The sequence below is a fragment of the Acinonyx jubatus genome, chromosome C2 (genome assembly GCF_027475565.1).
Source record: "Acinonyx jubatus isolate Ajub_Pintada_27869175 chromosome C2, VMU_Ajub_asm_v1.0, whole genome shotgun sequence".
Lineage (NCBI taxonomy): Eukaryota > Metazoa > Chordata > Mammalia > Carnivora > Felidae > Acinonyx > Acinonyx jubatus.
The window spans coordinates 15,938,864-15,955,208 of NC_069384.1; positions in this window are offsets into that span (position 1 = coordinate 15,938,864).

Consider the following 16,345-nt stretch of genomic DNA (forward strand, 5'->3'; position numbering starts at 1 on the left):
CCTCGATTGTTTTTGACTAAGGGGGGTGGTTTTTTTCTTTTTTCTACATTTGAAAGTTTTCTTCTGTTCTTGTTTGCAAAGAATTAAAAAAAGACATAATGGTTACTAAATTTTACCTTTGTTACATCAACTGAACACTTAAGCTTTTTTTCTCATTTAATTTTTTTACTGTTGTATATTATAAAAATGACCTTCCTGATGTTAAATCATACATGCACTCTTTTTATAAACCTCACTGAGGCAAGATGATTTTTCTTTTAATACCCTGCTGAATTTGGAATGCTTATAATCTAGCTCTGTTTTGATTATGCTATCCTCACGGGATGAGTTAGGACATTGTTTCTGGAACATTTGGTAGAACTCATCCATAAAATTGGCTGGGCTTAGTGTTTTTATTAGTGGGTGGTTCTCTGATGTTTTGGATCATCTATAGGTTATTAGACTATTCAGGCATTTACATTCTTTTTGAGTCAATTTTTGAAATTTCCCAATGAAACATTTTTACATCTGGTTTTTAAAATTTGCATAATAAATATACAGAAAAATATAGTTTACATTTTTAAAAACCCTAAGTACCTACCACCTGGAATTTACAATTAATAGTACTTTTTCATGTTTCCTTAAAAGTTTTTATTTTACCTTTTTAAGTACATATTATATCATACTATATGTTATTATTTAATATGTGTGTTAAATATAATATTTATTATAGGGAATTAGCTCACACAGTTATGGAGACTGGAAAATCAAAATCTGCAGAGCCGATTTCCCATCCTTAAAAGAGTTTTTAAGAGTGTTACTGTTTTTGTTTTTGGTTTTTTTTAATGTTTATTTATTTTTGAGAGAGAGAGTGTGATACGGAGATGGGCAGAGAGAAGAAGACAGAATCCCAATTGGGCTCCACGCTGACTAGGGAGCCTGACGTGGGGCTGGAACTCAGGAACTGTGAGCTCATGACCTGAGCCGAAGTCCGACGCTTAACTGACTGAGCCACCTAGGCGCCCCAAAAGAGTTTTTAAATATAAGAACTAAAATATTACAGCTGAAGTGGATGTTCGCCTTCAGTTCCATTTTGTAATCCTTCCTCCAAAGTAACTGCTGTCATGAATTTAGCAAGTATCTCTCTAGTCAATGTTTTTATGCTTTTACATTCAGATAATCATGAGCAGCATATGGTTTGTGTGTTACCAGATTTGTTTCACTGGTAATGGGTTGGACATACGGTTCTTCACATTTTTTTTCACTCAAAATTTTCACTCTATGTTTTCATATATATAAAGTTAGTTTATTCCTTTTAATTGCCAGAGAGATTATTACATGAAAATATAAATATCCTATCTGGAATGGATAAATATCTATTGGTAAACATTTAATCCTTTCCAGATTTTCACTATTATAAACAACACTGTAATTAACTTTCTCAAACATGGTTTTTTTCTGGGCCTGTACGAAAGTTTCCTAGGATTGAAGCCAGAGTGGATCAATCGTGTTGTTATACACATTGTCAATTTTACTAAACATTTTCAAGTTTCCAGATTTCTCTCCAAACTAATTGTGCTTAGTTGGTGGCAGATTTAGTATTTGATTTAATATTATTAGACTTACTTATTTATTTATTTTAAATGGAAATGGTCTAATTGCTAATTAAGTTTAGGCATGTGTTCTATATGTTGTTCATTTGAGTTTCTTTCTGAATTGTCTGTTCATTTTTGCTTATTTTTCCTTCTTAATTTTGTTTTTATTTTCATCAAAGTTGATACATGTGTAATTTAATAGGCCAAATAATTCTACATGATTTCTTACAAAAACCAGTCCACTCTCGTACACCAGTATCCAGTTTCTCACGTGTCTTGCTCCAGTGGTGACCATTTTCAACTTTTAGCTCTTTCTTTGGCTATTTATCCATGTCTCTGCATACCAAGCTTATAATGATATTACTTCATTTCTCAATTTTTGCATTATCTGTTGAGTTCCCATGATAGAAGGTAAAGTTTGCATGATAGAAGGCAAACATTTGATTCTCCTGCCTCCAGTAAACAAATGTAATTGCCAGGTCCCCTCTCCCTATCTGCCCAATAAGTTTATATCATGATTTATTTATTTGTTTGTTTGTTTATTTATTTTTACATTATTCTGTCTGTAGAAATGCTCCCTGGAACAGAAATGCTCTCTGGAACTGATATCTGTATGACACCAGTTACTTTTGTCCTTGCGCAACTTTTTGCTTTCCTTAAGACTAATAATCATCTGGTATATGAATCTCCATGGTCTGCCATAACAAATGACCACAAACTGGATGGCTTAAAACAACAGAAATTTATTCTCTCACTTCTGGAGGACAGAAGTCTGAAATCATGGTGGTGGGAGGGCCATACTCCCTATGAAGGCTCTAGGGAAGAATCCTTCCTTGCCTCTTCTCTCTTCGGGTGGTTGGCTGTAATCCTTGGCATTTCGTGGCTTGAGGCATTTTTGCCCTGGTCTTCAAGTAGACTTTTTTATTGTATGTCTGTCTGTCTCCAAGCCTCTTTCTTTATAAGAGACACCAGTCATTGGATTTAGGACCCACCTCATTTTAACTTGATTACGTCTGCCAAGATGCTACTTGCAAATAAGACACATGTATGTATATAGGGGTAGGGTGGGGGAGAGTTTAGGATTTCATCATATCTTTTTGAGGAATGTGACTTAACCCGCAACACCTAGTAGTAACTATGCTGTCATTTGCGTAGGTTTTTCTAATTGATCACCCCCTGTCTGCCCTCTACCCCATCCCAATACATTTAAAGATGTTGAGGGGAACCTGGGCGCTCAGTCTGTTGAGCGTCCGACTTCAGCTCAGGTCATGATCTCACCGTTCATGGATTTGAGCCCCACATTGGGCTCTGAGCTGACAGCTTGGAGTCTGCTTGGGATTCTCTCTCTCCCTCTCTTTCTGCCCCTGCCCAGTTCGTGAGTGCTCTCTCTCTCTCAAAATAAATAAACACTTTTTTAAAAAAGAAAAGTTTACTGGACTTTGGGAATGACTCAAAATTCTTAAGGACATAACCCTGGGCAAAGTAGCTCTCTTTCCCAAGGGCAATTCCTGGAGAGAGACTTGCCTGTGAGCTGCCAGCAGCCAACAGGTGGCAGCACTGGTGCCTTGGCCCCCAGGGGGAGTCTGGGTAGTGCACCCCAGTACCCATTATACCATTCTGCCATTTTGAGAGAAATTCAGGCTTCCAACTAGCATATCCTCTCTTCAGTTGAATATATTCTGCTTTTTGGCTTATCTATTGAGATTTTTATTTGGTAAGCATTTTTTTTTCTAATATGGGTTTTGTTTTGTTTTGTTTTAAGTAGGCTTCACATCCTGTGCAGAGCCCAACACAGGGCTTGAATTCATGACCCTGAGATCAAGACCTGAGCTAAGATCAAGAATCGGATGCCCAACCGGCTGAGCCACCCAGGCGCCCCTCTAATTTCTTACAATTAATCTTTTGTTTTATGAATGCAGCATCAATTCTCCTCCCTCTGAGGTTTTCAGTTACACCCTTTTCAAAGTTTCCATGTGTTTGCTGTATAAATTCTAATCTGGTGCCCTTTCCTTTGTTCCTTAGCTTGCATGTTACTCTTTCATGGGTATTTGCTTACTTTAGATGTGTACTTTCTGGTTGCGTGCCCATCTTTGTAGTTGAGATTGGGTTAGCCTATGCGTGAAGGTGGTATGTGCACCACAGCCAGCCACAGGGATTGTACAAGAGGGCGCGTTTAGCTGCCACATAGTGCTATACGGTAGCTTCTCTTTGGAAACTGGAGCTCTCCCCTCCTCCGGAGCTTGGCCCAGCCCAACATTCACACCCAGTGCTCCAGTCTCTGCTCTGGTTGTGGGTTGATGAAATCAGCCCCCCTAGTAGTTACTCCAGCATTCCTTCCAATAACTTGCGTCCACAGCCTCTACACGTGGAGCTCTTCTGGAATCCCTCCCAGCTTTCCTTTGACAATCACATGCCTTGTACTCTCTTTGCAAGATAGACGGGACACTGTGTCTCCTCACTGAATATCCTTTCCATCTTTCTTTTAGTATGCCTTCCTGAAATACTGAGGCCGGAACCTTCAGAACTACATTTTTTAGATTTCCTTGAAGCTCTAGTTTTGGATGTGATTTAGGTCCCACTAATCATTTACAACATAGGAGTTTTAGATTTTATTTATTTATTTTGAGAGAGAGAGATTGAGAGAGAGAGAATGCATGCATGCACTAGTGGGTGAGGGGCAGAGAGAGGGGGAGACAGAAGAACTGAAGCAGGCTCTTTGGACATCAGAGTCCAACACGGGGCTCGAACCTATGAACTGTGAGAGCATGACCTGGGCCAAAGTCAAGAGCCGGACACTTAACCAACTGGGTTTTAAGCATTGCGTGAGTTTTAGAAGGCACACAGGCAACACGCTGAGGTAGAGGTTGACTTCTGTTGCCTCTGTTATTTCAACTGGCAAGACAGGTTGTAGAGGAGCTTGATTTTCCTGCAATGACTGTGTCAGGGCTCTCAAAGCTCTAGCTTCATAGGTGAGAGGCAGGGCATAGCTTCTTTATTTTGATGCCGTGGATGGTGTCATGGGTGGCCTGGGTCTGGAGCCAACAGCTGCAGCAGCCAATTGCTTCTGGCAGGGCCACAAGCTCAGTTCTATAACGTGGCTTTAAGAGGTATTCCCTGAAGCTCAGCTGAGAGCTGATCTTCTTCAGACCTCCCAATGACTAGGATACCCATTAGATATCCTGTAATAAATTCCTTTGAGCTTAACCAAACTGGAGTGGATTTTGTATGCAATAAAACCCTCACTGATACATGAGGATTCGTGGCATTTTCTGGTATATTACAGTACTGCTTTCTTATTTCAGAGATGTTTTAGATTTTAGGGGCATTGCTAGTGGTTTTGGCGGTGTGGTATTAGGATCATATGTTTAGGCATTTTGATTTCATCTTCCTAGTGAGGATTCACTTTACTCCGAGACAACAGAGTTTAATAGCATATTGTAACAAGAGATGTTTACTCTTAAAAAGATTTTGGTCCAAGCCTCTTGCAGTATAAAAGGTAATATCTTTCTTCTCCCCCTCCTCCTCCTCCTCCTCCTCCCCCCCTCCTCCTCCTCCTCCTCCTCCTCCTCCTCCTTCTTCTTCTTCTTCTTCTTCTTCTTCTTCTTCTTCTTCTTCCTCTTCTTTCCCTTCCCCTTCCCCTTCTCCCTTTTTTTGGCAAGAGTTATTTAGCAGGTTCTTATCACACCTAAGCCTGGCTTGCATTTTTAAAAATTTTAGAGAGAGTGTGTGAATGGGGGAGAGGGGCAGAGAGAGAGAGAGAGAGAGAGAGAGAGAGAGAGAATCTTAAGCAGGCTCCATGCTCAATGCAGAGACCAATGTGGGGCTTGATCCCACAACCCTGGGATCATGACCTGAGTTGAAATCAAGAGTCAGATACTCAACCGACCGAGCAACCCAAGCATCCCGTGGCTTGTGTTTTAGTAGAAACCACAAGTTGCAGCTGGAACTCTCCATGAATCCAAGAGTGGCCCAAATCTTAATTTGATTACAAGTCTCCTCTTGATATAAGGGGACTTTGTAGGGGGTGTTAGTTAATTCTACCATAGTCTAGTGGTTAGTGAAATAATTCATGAGCCTAAAGTAGCTAATATTAAGTACATCTTTTAAAAATTATTCTAAATTTTTACAACCAAAGAATTCTTTCTAAATTTTTTTTTAATTTCCATAAAGCATCAATCCTTCAAGGTTGATCATTACACTTACAAAATACTATTAACACAGGAGTGCCTGGGTAGCTCAGTTGGTTGAGCATCTGACTCTTGATTTTGGTTCAGGTCATGATCCCAAGGTTGTGAGAGCAAGCCCTGCTTTGGGTTCCATGCTGAGTGTGAAACCTACTTAAGATACTCTCTCTCTTTCCCACTGCACCTCTCTCCCACTTGTGCTTTCTCTCTAAAAACAAAAAAGCAAACAAACAAAAAAACCAAAAACACACTATGAGACAAATTGGGAGAAAATATTTGCAAAAGACCCAACTGATAAAGGATTCTTACCCAACATATACAGAGAATATGAAAACTCAACAATAAGAAAAAAAAACATATTAAGAAGAAGGGCAAAAGATCTGAACAGACACCTCACCAGAGAAATTATACAGATCCCAAATAAGCATATGAAGCTATGTTCAACATTATATGTTATTAGGAAATCTCAAGTTAACAATGGGAGCAGTAGGAACTCTCATAGACTGCTGGTGGAAATGCAAAATGGCAGTCACTTTGGAAGACAGTTTTGTGGTTTTTTACAAAATTAAACATACTCTTACCATACAATCCAGTAATTACACTCCTTGGTATTTATTTACCCAACTGAGTGGAAAACTTCTGTCTACACAACAACCTGCACACCGATGTTTATAGCAGCTTTGTTCATAATGCCCGAACTTGGAAGCAACTAAGATTATTTGGTCCTTCAGTAGATAAATGGATGCGTAAAACAGTGATACATCCAGACAATAGACTCTTTTTTAGCCCTAAAAAGAAGTGAACTATCGAGCCAAGAAAAGATATGGAGAAAACTTAGATGTGTATTAATAAGTACAAGAAGCCAATCTGAAAAGGTTATATATATCATATGATTCTAATTGTATGACATTCCAGAAAAGGCAAAACTATAGAGACAGTACAAAGATCAGTAGTTGCTACAGGTTAATGAGGAGAAAGGGATGAAGGTGAGGCACAGAAGATTTTTAAGGCTGTGAAATTATCCTGTATGATACTATAATGGTGAAACATACATACATTTGATAAAACCTTTAGAATGTACACCAAGTGTGAGCCTTAATGTAACCGATGGACTTCAGGTGATAACAATGTATCAGTGTGAGTTCACTGATGGTAACAAATGTTTCGCGCGCGCATGCGCGTGCGTGCGTGCCTGCATGCGTGTGTGTGTGTGTAGGAGGTATATGAGAACTCTTTATTTTACAGTCAATTTTGCTGTAAATCTAAAACTGCTTTAAAATATAAAGTCTATTTAAAGGAAACATTAGGACAAATTAAAAATATATTTTTTAGGGGCACCTGACTGGCACAGTTGGTACAGCATGCATCCATTTGTGGGTTTGGCTTTTGGCTTTGTCCAGCAGACAGCAGAAGAGATTACTCAAGACTCCATGCAAGTTAAGCGAGGTGAGAGGGAGGCTAAGGGAGGTCTCCCCCAGCTGCTCTCAAGCTCCCTTATTTATTAAGCATACATTCAGGGAAACAATGTGCAGTAGGTCAGTGGGCTATGTGCCAGAAAGAGTATTGAAAACGTGCAGAAAAACAAGTTAAGACAGGATAAAATATTCCATGCGATAACGTGGTCTAAGGAATTTATGAGCACAAGCAGTACCTAACCCCTAGATATATATTAACTAGATAAGTGAAACATGACCCACTGTTTTCAGCAAGGCCAGAAAGCAGTATTCTGCTTTGCAATGTGTTCCCTATAATCTCCTAACCCAGGACATAGCTTTTTGATTTTCCACAACTATTGATCTTGGGGTTATGAATTTGAGCCCCTTGTTGGGTGTAGAGGTTTCTTTTAAAAAAATATTAAAAAAAATTTTTTTTTAATTTTTTTTTTTTTTTACATTTTATTCTTATTTATTTTTGAGACAGAGAGAGACAGAGCATGAATGGGGGAGGGTCAGAGAGAGAGGGAGACACAGAATCTGAAACAGGCTCCAGGCTCTGAGCTGTCAGCACAGAGCCCAATGCGGGACTTGAACTCACAGACTGCAAGATCATGACCTGAGCCAAAGTCGGACGCCCAACCGACTGAGCCACCCAGGGGGCCCAAGAAAATTTTTTTTAAAGTTTATTTATTTATTTTGAGAGAGAGAGAGAGCAGGGCAGGGGCAGAGAGAGAGGGAGAGAGAGAATCCCAAGCAGGCTCCATGCTGTCAGTGCAGAGCCCGATGTGGGGCTCGAATTCACAAGCTATGAGACCATGACCTGAACTGAAATCAAGAGGTGGATGCTTAACCGACTGAGGCACCCAGGTGCCCCCAAAATAAAATCTTTAGCATATATAACATATATTGTTGTTTGTTTTTGTTATATGGTTAGACTTACAGGGTAATTTTAAGCATTTTTATTCAAATTATACTTAAAGGTAGAGTTAAAAGATAAGCATGTTAGTTGATAAAATGCCTCTTACTATCACTATTATCATAATAGTTATTATTTTACTTAAAAAATCATCAATAGGCTTTAGAAATTTAGAGATCAGTGATGTTCATGTTGAGAAAAAACATATCTATACTTGAAAACATTGCTTTTTGTCTTCTGATGTTGCTATTATTAATATTTTCATGCTATAATGACCTCAGTTAAAAGTGTGGAAAAGAATCCCTCTAATACAGCATTGGCCAGTACAGTAAAGCTGTATTTACAGCCAGTCGAATTGTCAAGAGGGTTACTCATCCACTGGGTAATTTCACAACCCTCTTCTTAAATTTGGTTGCTTTGGACACATCTTGTCCTGGAAACAAAATCTAGGCTCCATAATACATTCAGAAATAGTGGATTCATGTCTTTTTTCCAGCTGGTCCTGGTAGGGTTTACACATTTACTCCTACACCATAGGAACAGCTGTTCGAAGAGCTGAAGGGTGCATTCAATTCCATTACTTTGGCACAATAGAAGGTCACATAAAAGAGAGACTCTCTCAGCCTGTCCATAGTTGGAAAATTAATTCTTTTAAGTGCTTTTAAAAAATCTCTACAGGTGGTCAGATCTTATGAACTTAGGACCAGCAATGACCTCATCACCTTCAGCTGGTCTAAAAGTTATCTTTGGCTGCTGAGTACTTTATGAAATCTTGTTAATTATGATTGTTTTTCCTAGTTATAAGTCCTTCTGGATAAATTTTTATAAAACATTTATTTTTATTGCTTACATAACTACATAAAATATTTTCATTGGTGTCAAAATGTCATGTTATTGCCAAACAGATTCCATTTCAATTTCTAGAAATTATTGGAAAGTTAATATTCACATTTTAATGGCACCCTTGCTATAGTATTAAATCATGCTTTACTGAAATTTACAACAGAAGTCATAATTACATTGTGTTTATACAGAATAAAGCACAGAATAGACAACCATTCCAGTTAATCTCTATGGTTAATAATTATATTTTCCTTTCTCTTAAAGATAAATCATGAATGAAATTCAGTGTCTTTTTGAAACTGAGTTTTCACGGAAATGATTTTCGTGGACACTCATCCTTCACTTCTCTTTACAGCACAGTGGTGTTTTAGTTTAGGAATCATAAATTAAATCTTTCTCCTGGTTTGGGAAACCGTACCCTATCCATTTCTATGTCAAGAAAAGAGAAAATATTTTTTTTAACGTTTATTTATTTTTGAGACAGAGAGAGACAGAGCATGAACAGGGGAGGGGCAGAGAGAGAGGGAGACACAGAATCTGAAACAGGCTCCAGGCTCTGAGCTGTCAGCACAGAGCCTGACGCGGGGCTCGAACTCACAGACTGTGAGATCATGACCTGAGCTGAAGTCAGACGGTTAACCGACCAAGCCACCCAGGCGCCCCGAAAAGAGAAAATATTTTAAAGAGTAAGATTAGGTAGGAAAGTCATAGTGCTACCTAGGCATTTGGTTTCTCCTTAGAGATGTCATTTCAAGAAAACTCAACCTCCATATAGACATCATTTCAGGATGTAACAGTTTGGTTTTTTTTAACGTTTATTTTTGAGAGGGAGAGTGAGCACGAGTGGAGGAGGGGCAGAAAGAAAAGGGGACAGAGGATCCAAAGAGGGCTCTGCACTGACTGCCTGAGGTGGGGCTTGAACTCGCCAACTATGAGACCGTGACCGGAGGTCGGATGCTTAACCGACTGAGCCACCCAGGCACCCCCAGGATGTAACTGTTCAAGTGCAGAGCTACACTTTTGGGTGGAAACGTCCTTTGGAGTTACACATTGAGGCTCATTTAGTCATCCTGACTAATGAGCTTTCAGCAGTAATCATGTTCACTCTTGGTTCCCAGTCTGGGGGAATCCCCAGGACAGCTGGAGAATAACTAAAGGGCGGACTTGAATCAGGTCTGCCGGAGCACCTGCCATCATTCTGCAGGTCTTCTTTGCCTGGATCTTGTGTCTCTTCTCCTGTGGACTGAATTGTGCAACCTCCCTGCTTCCCCCTTCATTTGTTGAAAACCTAAACCCCAATGTGATGGCGTTTGGAGGTGTGGCTTTTGGGAGATAAGTAGGTGTATATTATGTCACAAGAGGGCATGCCTTCATGATGGGATTAGTGTCTTGTAAGAGGCGACTTCAGAGAGCCTGCTGCTTCTCTCTCTCTCTGCCATGTGAGCACACAGTGAGAGGTCAGCCGTCTGCAAGCCAAGAGGGAAGCTCTCAACAGAACTCAACCATGCCAGTCCCCTGATCTTGGGTTTCCAGGCTCCAGAACTGTGAGAAACAAATGTCTGCTGTTTAAGCCACCCAGTCTACCATGTTTTGTTATGGAAGCGGCTGACTAATCCATCCTCCAAAGACAGGAGATTTGAAGCCTGAGTACACGGGAAAGGTGCAGTGGGGAATTCAGATGGTGGTCTATGCAGTTCAGGAACACAATGTTTTAAAAGTTTAGCTATTGGTTCAGTATTCTCTTCTAGTGTGTCAATAGAACCACAGAAGAAGATTCAGTTGAAGAGATGGCATTAGAAGGACAGCATTCTGGTGGGATCAATTAAGAGTTTGTAAGTCAATTACCTTTCTGCCTGTACTGATTTTTGATAATGAAAGGAAATTTAAAAAGTAGACGTTATTTATGGGGTACCTGGGGGCTCAGTCGGTTGAGTTTCCGACTCTTGATTTCAGCTCAGGTCATGATGTCACAGTTCATGACATTCAGCCCCTGACAGCACAGAGCCTGCTTGGGATTCTCTCTCCCTTTCTCCCTCTGCTCCCCCAACCCGGCGGCTCATGCTCTCTCTCAGTTGGTGAAGTGACCGACTTCAGCCACAGTCTCCCGGTTCATGAGTTTGAGCCCCGCATTAGGCTCACCACTGTCAGCACAGCCTGCTTCAGGCTATGTCTTGATATCTCAGAGCCTGGAGCCTGTTTCAGATTGTGTCTCCTCCTCTCTCTGCCCCTCCTCCACTCACACTCTCTCTCTCCCTCTCAAAAATAAATAAACCTTAAAAAAATTTGAAGAAAGTTGAATTTATAGGTTAAGTTATGGAATATTCTGAACTGGATACCATGCCTTCCTGATAATATTTAATTATCCTGATTAAATATTTGTTGATTTGACATAAATATTTGTTGATCTACTTTATGGCATAAATTTAGCAAAGAATAGGAATCCGATCAAAATCTTTATTACATTTTTGTGGGAAAGTATACCTTTATGGCTCACTCATACTAGATGTGACACTAATTACTTGGGAGTGAGAGTGAAGATTTGCCCTGGCAAATTTGGAAACACAGCTTAAAAGTAGGTAATACACACCTGGAGACCCTTTCTCTCCAGCCTTGACTCAGGTACCTATTATCTTGACTTTCCCTAAGTCATCAGAGCGTATATTTAGTTTGCTTCTCCCCCCTCCCCTTTTTGAGATTTAATTGCCATATAACCCTGCAGTGATCACCATGTTGTTAGTGAATGTCCATCACCTCACATAGTCACAATTTTTTTTTTCTTGTGAGAAGAACTTTTAAAATCTACCCTTGTAGCAACTTCTAAATATACACGTCAGTATTATTAACTATAATCATTATGTTGTATGTTACATTCCCAGAACATATTTATCTTACAAATAAAAGTTTGTATCCTTTGACATTTTTGCATCTTTTGAATTGGGTGAGGCCGGCCAAAGGTACAAACTTCCAGCTTAAATTGCTTCTAGAAAATGCCAAATCCTACTGAATAAAAACAAATGCATATGTTTAATATTTGTCATACTACATTTTTATTTTTATGGAATATTGCTTCAAATAAGCAGGGATTCATCTAGGACATAGCTCTTTTTTTTTTTTTTTTTTTTGGTCACATGCAGATCTGTGTTGTAACTAAATGTTACTAAATGTGACAGAATTCTGCCTATAGACCTGAGTAGGACATATTCCATTGTGATAGATAGAATAAAGGTCCCCAAAGATATCCACATCCTAATCCCCAGAATGGGTGACTATGTTACCTTATCTGGCAAAAGGGACTTTGCATATGTGATTAAATTAATAATTTTGACAGGGGAAGATTATGCTGGATTCTCCAGGTGGGTTCAATATCATCATAAGTTTCCTAAGAGAGAAGAAGCAGAGTCAGAGAGTAGAAGATGTGATGAAAACAGAAGTCAGAGAGGGAGAGAGAGAAAAAGAGAGAAGGGGGGAGAGAAACAAGATATTGAGATAAAAAATGTTTATTTTTTTATTTTATTTTATTTTTTAAATATCTTTTTAATGTTTGTTTATTTCTGAGACAGAGAGCATGAGTGGGGGAGGGGCAGAGAGAGAGGGAGACACAGAATCGGAAGCAGGCTCCAGGCTCCGAGCTGTCAACACAGAGCCCAACGCGGGGCTTGAACCCACAGACCGCGAGATAGTGACCTGAGCCGAAGTTGGTCGCTCAACCATCTGAGCCACCCAGGTGCCCCCAAAAATGCTTATTTTTGAGAGACAGAGTGCACACACGTGTGAGCTGGGAACTGACCCTGCTGACAGTAGTGAGTCGATACGATGCGGGGCTCAAAAGTCACAAACTGTGAGATCATGACCTGAGCCAAAGTCAGATGCTTAACTAACAGAGCCACCCAGGCTCCCAAAGATGTTGAGATTTGAAAATGCTAGGCTGCTGGTTTTGAAGCTGGGGGAAGAGGACAAGTTAAAGAATGTAGGAGACTTTAGAAGCTGGAAAAGGCAAAGAAATGGATTCTTCCCTGGGGCCTCCAGAAGGAACACAGCCTTGCCAACTCATTTTAGACTTCTGACTTCCTGAATTAGCAGAAAATAAATGTGAGGGGTTTTTGTTTTCAAGTAATCTCAACACCCAACATTGGGCTTGAACTCACAGCCCTGAGATCAAGAGTCACATGCTGTGTGGTCTAAGCCAGTCAGGCACTCCTGTTTTGTTTCAAGCCACTAAGTTTGTAATCTGTGACAGCAGCAATAGGGAAATAGTGCATCAATCACCACTGATTTCATTTTCTTCACATGGTACAGCTAACACCAATTAAAAGCAATTTACACGTTAGACACTAGTTTTAAAGTCTCTAAAGAAACAGGCATGCTGGACATAAGACTGGCTAATTTACCCTTCTGACATGTACTCGAACATCGAAAGCTGGGAGAGCTGGTAGTGAGCACACAGTACCTGTCCATTACTGCTCAACACGCTTCAGAGTCACACTGTTCACCCACCTGGGGCTACTGAGTGCTGGAAATGTGGCCAGTGTGAAAGGAGATTTGTGCTGCACGCCTAAAATACACCATGGATTTTATGAAGAGGAATGTAAAATAGCTCACTAATAATTTTTTAATATTGACCACATTATCATTGAAATGATACTGTTTTGGATAAATTGGGTTAAATAAAATACATTACTAAATTAAATTTCAATTTCTTTTTACTTTTTGAATGTGAAATGAAAACATTTAAATTACACCTGTGGGTTGCATTATGTTTCTATTGGACAGTGCTGCTCTAAACAGGTAATTCTAGGGGCGCCTGGGTGGCTCAGTTCATTGAGTGTCTGACTCTTGATTTTGGCTCAGGTCATGATCCCAGGGTCATGGGATGGAGCCCTGCATTGGGTTTCACGCTGAGCATAGAGCCTGCTTAAGATTCTCTCTCTCTCTCTCTCTCTCTCTCTCTCTCTCTCTTTCTCTCTCTCTCTCTGTTTCTCTCTCTCCCTTTCCATTCATCATGCTCTCTCTGTCTAAAAAAAAAAAAATTAGGCAGATAATTCTATGTAGTGATGTAATTAACATAATATAGATTATTTACCATGTTGATTAATATATTATTGAATAATGGGGCACCTGGGTGGCTCAGTTGGTTAAGCATCTGACTTCAGCTCAGGTCATGATCCTGAGGTTCATGGGTTAGAACCTCGAGTCAGGCTTTGGGCTGACAGCTCAGAGCCTGGAGCCTGCTTTGGATTCTGTGTCTCCCTCTCTCTCTCTGCCCCTCCCCCTGCTCATGCTCTTTCTCTCTGTCTCTCCCTCCCTCTCTCTAAAAAATAAATAAACATTAAAAAATTAAAAAAAATGTATATTATTGAGTAATGAGTATAACAATGCAGCTGAGTTAATGGATTTATTTTCATACATTTTACACATTTTAAAACTAATTATCTACATTTTTTATAGTCCCATCCTCCTAGAATCTGATCTCCACAATCTCAAGTTAAATTGTGGTGAGTTAAGTCAGACTTTAAAGAGAATCTAGACGGAGAACCTGAGGAATGTGGGAAATACTATGAGCAGTTCAAAGGTAGCATTTTTTGCATGAGGAAAGGCATTATTTTCTGTGGTGGATGAAAGTGATCTTTGCACGTGTTTTGTTGTTGTTGTTTTTCCAAGAAAGGAAAGGTGTGTGTTAAATTGAAGACATTGTTACTAGGAAAGCCTCAATTTTAGGTGATGTTTCTTGTCACAGCTGAAACATGTTTTTCCTCTGATATAGGAATACTCACAGCGAAGGCTTAGAATTAAAAAGAAGAGGCAGGGTGCCTGGATAAAATAATCCAATTGAAGCCATTCAGCAAAAGCTAAATCCTCTGGGCTCAGGAACACAGACGTGTCTGGATGAAAACAGAACAGGCTGTCAAATGAGTGATTAGGTTAGAGATGCCTAGACCATTGGTTGATTTCTATATAGTTTAGGAATATGGAGAAAGCCAGTATAACAGCTTCAACATTTGGGATACATATGCCTTTTTACCTGCAGATAGTATGAGTATTTCTGTCTTCATGGACATCACATCTTTCTCTTCCAGAAGAAATACAATTTCTTTTGAAATCCAGTTAATGTTTCATGAAGGCATCTAGCCAGTGTAATTTCCTGGAACAGATTAATGTTTGTAAGATCAAGAAATCTTAGGAAACTAGACAGAATCTGTAAGCAATTATATTTGGGGTGATGATTACCTTAGAGTTCAGAGAGGAAAAAACTATATATGTGTATTAGGAATATATATATATATATATATATATATATATATATGGAATATATATGCTTGTATATATAGAATATGTGTATGTTTTAGAATTAAATATACATATATATCAATGCATATATATCATGTATATGTACAATATATGGGTATGCGTATGTATATGCGCACTTCCATATGTATATGTATATATATAATATATATGTTCCTAACACATACATATATACGGTTATATAAGTTCAAAAGCAAAGTAATGAACATTTGGTAAAAGACAAAGACAGATTTTGCCTCCTGGGTCCTTCGTGCCATATTCAGAATGCCAAATATCATGTAGGATATGAGGATCATGCTTTGACCTTCAGCATGAGCAAATTGATATATTAAATTATTCCAACTTTAAAATTTCAATAAGTGAGTAAATGTTATAAGTCATTCTCAATGGGAGGATTTCTCTGTAATTTCTTGGATCAACCTCCCTCATCCCCATTTCACTGCCTTATTGTGTAAGGGCTGCCTCACCCAGTATCTCCCATGTGGTGTAGGTATCGACCATCTCAAGTGGCCTATTATGAAGCGGTAGCCTTGGAAAAGCTTTCCCTACTTCCTGATAATATCCCTGTGTATATATGTCATTGTGATACATGTACAGGAAAATTATCAGGGAATAGGAAAAGCTTTCCCAAAGACTACTGGCATTGGATGGAAGTCAGCTAACAGAGGCTTATATCCAAGCGGACTTCCATCGGCAAATGTCCTTGTTTTTTCCCTCGTTGGGAGTGGAGTGTAAATTTCCTGGCTTGCCAAGGATATTAAAACAGCCCATTCATTAAAATAACTTAGTTTTCAGACTTGAAAGAAATAATTTTTCTGATTTCTTAGATAAGATACCAACTAGATATAAATGCCCTTAGGCAGGACCTCTTGCCAGTTGTTATGCCAAATCCGGAACTGTTTATGTTTGCAAAGCAGGCACTTCAAAACCTGAGTACTCTTGGTTAAAATTGTCAAGTTATGAGGCTGAGTGAGGACATACCAGATTTACCTGCCTTGGGGCCCTACTAAGACTGGTTGGCTCTCTCTGAGCCATAAAACTTTTTATTATTTTTTCTGCATATATTATGCCATGGAACCGTGTAGCCTT